The sequence below is a fragment of the Benincasa hispida genome, chromosome 3, assembly GCF_027475165.1.
Source record: "Benincasa hispida cultivar pf3 chromosome 3, pf3_genome.v1.1, whole genome shotgun sequence".
Classification (NCBI taxonomy): domain Eukaryota; kingdom Viridiplantae; phylum Streptophyta; class Magnoliopsida; order Cucurbitales; family Cucurbitaceae; genus Benincasa; species Benincasa hispida.
The window spans coordinates 31,599,831-31,609,910 of NC_143480.1; positions in this window are offsets into that span (position 1 = coordinate 31,599,831).

Here is a 10,080-nt window from a genome sequence, read left to right on the forward strand (position 1 = left end):
TAAAAGTTTAGGGTTTCTTTTCAATGATGGATCCCAAATTTTGTTTAGAGAGTTAATTTAAAGCTTCGCAAAACATGAAAATGAGTAAAAAAAATAAATTACAAATATAGTTTATGAACTTTCAATTTTATGTCTTATAGATTAGTGAAATATTTCTAAACTTTCCACCGAAATTATAAGAAAAATAACAACATTTTAACTATATATTTCACCAAGGTCAATCTGGAAGAATTTCAATTTTTTTTGGCTTTAGCTTGACTCACTTTCCTGCATATTACTTATTTCAAATCCAAATCCGCCCTTAAAGTTGGTGGTTTTTATACTTTAATGATATAATTAGTTTCCATCTTTTCCATGTTTACATAATCATTAAATATATTTTCTTTTAGTATTTGACTACCTTAATGGATAGTATTTTTCCTTAATCATTTCGTTAACGTGTGTAATTTTTGTTGATCAAAATATTTGAAGATTTGACAATCTATTTTTTCGCATTAATTGGTGATTTTTTTTTTCTTTAATGGTTGTCCTTGTCATTATCAACATTTAATTTTCAAAATTGAAAATTTAATTTTGAATAATTCTTTTTCATACCATCTTTCTCTTGTGCATATTAATTCAACATATATACCAAGGTTTTTTTTTTTTAACTTTGAATTATATATCTCATAATATAAGTATACTATTCATTTATGAAATATAAACAAACAAGAATATATACCTAGAATATATCCCAAATTTATTGAATATAAACATGAAATGAAACAATAATATATACTATTTATAGAATTGTTTGCTATCCTTACATTTGCCGGAGAAGCAACCATCTTGTTGACTTTCAACTAGGAATTGGTTTTTCCTTTTGTAGATATACAGAAAATATAACCCAAATATGTTTTCCTTTTATTCATTTTCAAATTTGTGATGATTACAAAAATACTACAATAGACAAAATAGTACTTTGAAAGATGACTTGACTTAGCCAATGATAAAGTTGATATTTCCTCTTTGTTATATGTTTATCATTTTCCACTTTGATTAAAATAGTATGCATCTCAAGCATAAACTATTATCACCTACATTGTATCAACCTATAGACTATAATAATCACTAAGTGTAATAACTAATCAACATCCTAAACATCCCTTTTAATTCTTCATTCTTCCTTCTTTATTTTACATACCTTTTGAATGAAATTGCTGTAAGAATAAACAATTGGCATGCAAAAACAATTTGGATCTTAAACACTCTAAGTTTCATTAATTTTAAAGATAAAACATGCATGCAAATAACTTTGAAATTTGGGTTTAAGTTACAAACTTGTAGTTCCAAATTGACCACCAATTCTACTCCAATCTTTTTACAAATCGGTTGTGAACCACCACGAGGGTCTTTTCGACTATTCTTCGACCTTAGAACGAGATGGTGGGATCCAGTGAGTGACTAAACTAGGGATGAGTTTAAAATAGAAATTGAGGACTTAAATTCTAAAACTCTTTTAGAATCCCTAAGTTATCAAGAAGATTTTGGTTTTCAACTAACTTGAAAATCACTAAAAATGACTAGGAAATTTAATCTTTTTCAAAGCATCCTATTTATAGAGTAGTTACATGCAATTCATGCAAATTTGAGTTAACCAAATTCTGACACTTTAAAATACACTCAATTTAGTAGGATAAGTGGCATTTTGTGAATCAATAATTTTCCAAATGAATTACTCACTATTTCACTAAAAGTTGGAGTTTTCCACTAAAAATTATTTTTGGATCTTTCCACTAAGTGAAGTCAACATTTTGACTTTTGAGTATTTTGAAAACAACATTTGACTTTAGTCAAATTTTAATTCAAAACTAATTTTGGAATTTCCCACTTAGTAAAGTCAACTTTTGACCTTGACCTTTAAAACTTGGTAAGGTCACCATTTGACATTGACCAACTTTGATTAATTCCATTTTAATTTTAAATCAAATTAATATTAAAAAATTCATCAAACAATTTAAATAATTTAATTTGATATTCAATTATTAAATCCAACACTAATCTCGATAAATCCTTATTCATAGTTTTGATATTTAAATCTTATTTAAATATCTCCACCTCTCTCTTTATCATTCAATTCCTGATCGAATGGTACACCATTAAATATATCGCATATATTTAACGCTTATTCCCTAAATAGAATATGAACACTTCAAACTCACCCGTCACACTGTTCTGAGGTTTAGTTCGATATGAGCTAGCAGGGAGACCTAATGAACCTATAGATCATGAGATCCAATGATTCGAGATTAATTAGCTAGACTCGTTTAACTGAATTAACTAACATTCGTTAACTAGCGGGATAATCCACTAAAGCACAGTAGTTGCACTCTTGTCACTGTAGATATATTTCTGTCCACTTGATTTAACCATGATCAGTAAGTCGATCCTTCACAGGTTGTTCGTATTTACAGCTGGGTCAAAATTATCGTTTTACCTCTATAATATATCTTACTCCTTAAGTGGATTCACTGATGAACAATTGGTTTATGGTTCTATTAGTAAACCAAGTCCCTCTTAGTCAAAGAGAGGGTGGAGACCCTTGTTCCAGACTAGGAGTCAGTATTTAAAGGAACAACCTATCTGCTAACCCTGAAATCAGATAAGAGTGAATTTCATCTTGCAAGACTATGTCCCCAACTATCTACCCAGTCTTACCCCTAAAATGGGAGGCTTATTGAGCGGAGATGTTGAGCCACTCTCACCCATGTAGATTAAAGGATAATCTCGAATAAACAGGAATTCATAATTAGCTCAGGATTAAGATCGAGTTACCTTAGGTCATCGAAATGAAACAGTCAGTTTTAATAGTAAATAACGTTATAAAGATAATCATATTGAATATTTGACAAGACATTCCATACCTTGCTAACAAAATCGATCCTTGTTTACCAAACATTTCATGGTATGGTCTCATGCAAACATTTTTTTTCATAGGATGTCCCCACTCGCATGTCTCTATATGAACGATTCAGGATCACATTGTTTGTTTTAAATAGGGCCGCATCCATAGTGTTTCCAAGATAAAGTACCTAGCCCTATCCCTATACTTATAGACCGTTTTGGCTATATACTCAAACTTGATCCACTTTTATATTTCAACATAAAGTTTAAATATTCATGCTATAGCTAGGGGTTCGTTAGTTTATTGGATTTAGGCTTTGATAAGTGAAATTTATATATTTAATAACAGCTTTACTTAATATACCTCAATATTGGAAAATAGATTATGTTTAATGTTTACAAACTGCGAATTTTATGACGAAGTCCCTCTCGAGCAAGGAGAGGGTGTGACGACATTGTTCAAGCCCTGGAATCAGACTTAAGAGATAAATTTATCTACTGTCCCTAAAATTAGGGAAGGAATGAATTCCATCTTGTGTAGTTGAGTTCTCAGCTCCTCAATCAGACAAATCCCCAAAATGGTAGGCTTGTTGAGTCGGCGATCTGGCCACTCTCACCTATACAAATCAAAGTACCGCCCTAATAGGCAGAAGTTCACAACTCACTTTGGATTAAGGTCATGTTACCTATGGTCATCCTAGTGAAATGAAAGTCTCAATTATGAACAGTGTTAAATAAAGTGACTAATTATTTCGTGGTTTGGTTTTATACAAAATTTTTGTATAGGATACCCCCGCTCGCATGTCTCCACATGAATGATCAAAATCAGATCATTTGTAGCACTTTACAACATTTGTAACATCTACAAAGTGGGTCGTATCCATAATATCACTAGGATAAGGTATCCCTCATTTATCCATATACTACAAACCATTTAGGTTATTACTTAAGGCACGATCCACTTGTATGTCTCCACATACATGATTAAGTTACATAAAATAACCTCGGATCTTAGTTTATTGGATTGAGTAAATGCTTATAAAATAACACTTATTTTGTTAATAACAATATATTTATAGAGTTTACAAACTACGAGACTACTAGGAGATTTAGGATACCATTTCCAACATGGCTAGCGACCCAATTTCAAATGAAAGATCTGGGAGAGACTTAGTTTGTTCTAGGTATTCAAATCTTTCAAGATTGAAAGAACAAAATGCTTGCACTGTCTCAGGCGTCGTATATTGACAAAATGCTTGTCAAATATTCAATGCAAAACTCCAAGAGGGGCCTATTGTCTTTAAGGCACAAAGTTACTTTGTCTAAGGAAAAGTGTCCTAACAAACCTTAAGAGGTTTAGGATATGAGACGGATCTCTTATGTATCTGTCGTAGACAGTTTGATGCATGCGATGTTATATACTAAACTTAACATCTGCTATGTAGTGGGGATTGTCAATAGATATCAGTCTAATCCAGGATTAGATCACTGGACAGTCATTAAGAACATCCTTAAGTATCTACAGAGAATGATCGACTACATGCTTATGGTTCTAAGAATTTGATCCTTATGGGATACACAGACTCTGATTTACAGACTGATAGGGATTCACAGAAATCCACATCAGGATCAATGTTCACTTTTAGTGGAAGAACAGTAGTATGGCGAAGCACCAAGCAAGGGTGCATCATGGACTCCATCATGGAGGTTGAGTACGTAGCGGCTTGTGAAGCTGCTAAGGAAGTCATTTGATTCAGGAAATTCTTGACTAATCTGGAAGTTGTTCCAAACATGTCAAAGCCCATCACAATTAATTGTGATAATAGTGGTGTTGTGACTAATTTTCGAGAGTTTAGGAGTCATAAGCGCAACAAGCACATAGAGCGGAAGTATCATCTCATCCAAGAGATCGTGCATCAAGAGGACATGATTGTCACACAGATAGCTTCGGAGTACAATGTTGTTGATCCATTTATGAAGGTCCTCACGGCTACAGTGTTTGAGGATCACCTGCAAAGTATGGGTTTATGGGACAGAACACGGCTGAACTAAGACAAGTGGGAGATCTTGTACTGGGCATGTTATACCTTAGTCTATTGTTTTATGTACTTGTAATTTATTATCTTGTACACCCCACTAGCTTTAGGATAAGTGGGAGATTGTTGGGTTGATGTCCTAAATCTCGAGGGTCCTATAGTTTGTAAACTTTGTATGAATAAACTTTTATGTGATTAATAATATATGATATTTTATTCACTTTGTCTATAAAATATGTGATATTTTAGTTGCATTAACTACACACCAAGAAACTAACATCCAAGGTTATCGTTGTAACTTAAACATGTATGTGGAGACATACAGATGGATCATGTTTAAATGATAATCTAAATGGTCTGTAGTATATGGATAAGGTTGAATACCTTATCCTGGTGACAATACGAGTATGACCCGCTTTGTAGATGTTATAATTGTTGTAAAGTGCTATAAATGATCTAATCTTGATCATTCATGTATTAGACATACGAGCGGAGATATTCTATATAAATGAGTTTGTATAAGACCAGGCCACAAAATGTTTCGTCTCATTATATAACACCATTCATAATAGAGACTTTCACTTCACTAGGATGACCATAGGTAACACGACCTGAGTCTTCAGTGAGTTGTGAACTCCTGCCTATGAGGGCGGTCCTTTGATTTGTATGGGTGAGAGTGGCCAAATTGCCGACTCAACAAGTCTACCATTTTGGGGATTTGTCTGATTGGGGAGCTGGGAACACAGTTACACAAGATGAAATTCACTCATTCTCCAAAGCAAGGGTAAATAGATAAATTACTCCTTTAAGGGCTGATTCCGGACCTTGAACAATGTGGCGCCATATCCTTTCCTAGCCCGAGAAGGGTTTAGTCATAGTAGAACTATGATCTATTGTTCATTAGAGGAATCAGTGGTACTTAAGGAGTTAGATGTAACTATAGGGGCAAAACGGTAATTTGCCCCAGATGTACTTACGAGCAATTTGTGAAAGGTTATCGTACTGTTGATTGGTTATATCCAATGGACACAGAAATATATCTGTAGTGTAAAAAGTGCAACTATCAGTCTTTAATGGAGTGTCCGACAGTTAATGGATGGTGGATAATGTAATTAAAGAGTTTAAGTAATTATTCACATATCGTTGGAGCTTCAAGCTACAAGTCCATAAGGTCTCCTTGGTAGCTCAAAAGGATTTAGTTGAGAATTAGTTTTTGGGTTACTTTGAATTGTTCAAATTAATAGGAGGAATTTAATTATATATGATATAATTAAATTGACTCAATTATATATGATATAATTGTTATAATGTATTTGATACATTATTGTTTAATTGGAGGAATTAAATATTTGAATGAGATACAAATTTATTTTCTATGAATGTGATTCACAGTTGTTAAATTTAATATAAATATGATTTATATTAAATGCCATAAAATAGAAAAAAGAAACTATAGTTTATATTGTATATGATACAATATTAAAACTATAGGTTATATGTTATATTTGATATAACATATAGTTTATTATAAAGATAATATGATAAGTTAGTTATCATATTTATTTATATTATTTTATTATTATTTGAATAATAACTTCCCCATTTTCTCTTTAATCACCTTAGTGGGTGGTTATTGGTTTTTGTGGTGAAAGAAATAAAAGAAAATTATTTTCTTTTCTTCCATTAGACAATTCAATGTATTACTGAACGATTGAGAGTTACAAAAACGTTTTGTGTGTTTCCTTAATATTCTGCCTCCAAACTCAAACAATCCCTCCAACCAAAATAGTCAGAGCCCATCATTTCTGGGTTCACATTCTGAGAATACCAAAGGCTTGTTGTAGTTGTATCTCTATTTGGTTTGAGAAGTTCTTGAAGAAAGTCTTCAAGAGGTTGCTGTGTTCGTGACTGTTCGAGGGAGTTACACGAAGAAAAGTTCTTAAAGGATAATGTTTATTGAACCTTTTTTCATGTATCAAGCATGCTGTAATTTATTTTTAATGCATATCTTGCATGTTTACTGTAAATTTAGTTTTTAATAATTAATAGAATTTAGACGATCCACTTCTGCTGAAGGATCTCCTTCAAAACGAGCTCCTTTAATAACCACCTTTTGTTTTCTTCGAGTAGCCTGCAAATATGCATAATTTTGAATGTGGTTCCAATTTCTTAGGATTAGCCTCAAGCACATGTGCTGAACAACACCAAATTCTGAAATGGCGTAAACTAGCTTTACAACCATTCCATAATTCCAAAGATGTTCTAGTAACACTCTTAGATGGAACGCAGTTCAGGATGTATGTTGCAATCTTTACTGCATCACCCCAAAACGAGTCAGGTAAGGAAGCGTAACTCATCATTGATTGAACCATGTCCACAGGGTTTGATTTCTCGTTTCTGAAACACCATTTTGCTAAGGTGTACCAGGTGCGGAGAGTTAGGATACTATTATATATTCTATCAAATAGTTCTAGAATGTAAAATCTATGAACTCTCTACTTCGATCAGATCATAATGTCTTTATTGTTTTACTTAATGCATTTTCAACCCCAGCCTTGAATTCTTTAAACTTTTCAAAAGATTCAGACTTATGTTACATTAAATAAACATACCTATATCTTGAATAATCATCAGTAAAGGTGATGAAATATTCATAACCTCCCCTTGCTTTGATTTTCATCGGACCACAGAGGTCTGAATGTATTAGCTCTAGATGTTGTTTGGCCTTATGACTCTTCCTAATAAGAATTCTTTTAGTCATTTTGCCTTCAAGGTAAGGCTCATACACAGGTAAAGAATTTTCTTCTAACTCACTCATACAAACTCCTTTGTATAGAACACCCCTGCTCACATGTCGCCACATGAATGATCAGGATCAAATCATTTATAGCACTTTACAACAATTGTAACATCTATAAAGCGGGTTTTACTCGTAGTGTCACTAAGATAAGATATCCAGCCTTATCCATCTACTACATACTTTTAGGTTATCACTTAAATATGATCCACCCGTATGTCTCTACATACATGTTTAAGCTACAAGATAATCTTGGATGTTAGTTTATTTGTTCGTGGGTTAATGCAACTAAATGTCAAATAAAACATCACATATTTTATTAGATAAATAATATGTTTGTACACACAATTACAAACTATAGGACGACCCTACGAGATTTATGACATCAACCTCAACATTTATTACCTCACATCGCTCCATAGTCATAAAACCAGGTTAATAACACTCAAGAACGGGCTAAAATCCATAGGTAGCAGGTGTTTTGTAAATCATCAGCTTAAGTACCTCCAGTCTTAGACATGATTTAGCTTGAGTGTGTTTGTAACCAAAGTTTTACAAGATAACGACCTATTTTAACTATTTAAAATAAGTTGTCATTTGTTAACCATAGGCGAGCATGCATGTTATCTTTGTTATATATTTTTAAAAATCTAATTGATTTTATAACTTTAATAACTTAGACATTCATCCATAACATACACCATGCATTTCATAATTTAGTATAACACTTATAACATACTGTTGGGTTGTATATCCTTAAACTCAGTTTGTAAACATTAAACATATTCTATTCCGCAATAAAGATGTTATTGAGGTATATTCAGTAAAGTTGTTATTGAATATGTAAATTGCACTTGTTAAAACCTAAATCCAATAAACTAATGAACTCTTGGCTATAGCATGAATACTTGAACTTTATGTGAAGACATAAAAGTGAATCATGTTTGGGTATATAGCCAAAACAGTCTATAAATATAAGGATGAGGATGGGTACCTTATCCTGAAAATACTATGGATGTGATCCGCTTTGTATTTTAAGACAAACGATATGATCCTAAATCGTTCATGTAGAGACATGTGAATGGGGGCATCCTATACAAAAAGATGTTTGCAAGAGACTAGACCATGAAATGGTCACTTTTTTTTTATAACGCCGTTTACTATTAAAACTGGTTGTTTCATTTTGATGACCCCTAGCTGTAACATGAATAAACAACGTATATGCGGAAAAAATTTGGATTTTAAGCACTCTAAATTTCATTAATTTTAAAGATAAAACATCCATGCAAATAACTTTTGAAATTAGGGTTTGAGTTACAACCTTTGTAGCTCCAAATTGACCACTAATTCTGCTCCAATCTTCTAACCAACCAGCTGTGAACCATCATGAGGGTTTTCTCAACTATTCTTTGACCTCAGAACGGGATGGTAGGATTTGGTGAGTGACTAAACTAAGGATGAATTTAGAATAGAAATTGAGGACATAAATTCTAAAACTCTTTTAGAATCTCTAAGTTGCCACGAAGAATTTGTTTTTCAACTAACTTGAAAATCACTCAAAATGACCAAGAAATTTAATATTTTTCAAAGCATCATATTTATGGAGCAATTACATGCAATTCATACAAATTTGAGTTAACCAAATTCTGACACTTCAGAATGCACTCAATTTGGTGGGATAAGTGGCATTTTGTGGAATCAATACTTTGCCAAATGAATTATTCACTAATTCACTAAAAGTTTGATCTTTTCACTAAATATTATTTGTGGATCTTTCCACTAAGTGAAGTCAACATTTTGACATTTGACTATTTTGTAGTCAACATTTCACTTTAGTCAAATTTTAGTTAAATACAATTTTAATTCAAAATTAACTCAAAACTAATTTTAAAATTTCCCACTTAGTGAAGTCAACTTTTGACCTTTGACTTTCAAAGCTTGGTGAAGTCAACATTTGACTTTGACCAACTTTGGTTAATTTCATTTAATTCAAACAATTAATTTAAATCAAATTAATATTAAATAATTCATAAAACGGTTTAATTAATTTTAATTTAATATTCAATTATTAAATCCAACACTAATCCCGATGAATCCGTATTCATAGTTTTGATATTTAAATTTTATTTAAATATCTCAAACTCTATCTTTATCATTCTATTCTCAATTGAATGATATGCTATTAAATATATCACATATATTTAACGCTTATTCCCTAATTTGAACATCAACACTTCAAACTCACTCGTCACATTATTCTAAGGTTTAGTCCAATATGAGCAAGCAGTGGAACCTAATGGACCTATAGATCATGAGCTCCAACGATCTGAGATTAATTGGGCTAAACTATTTTAACCGAATTAA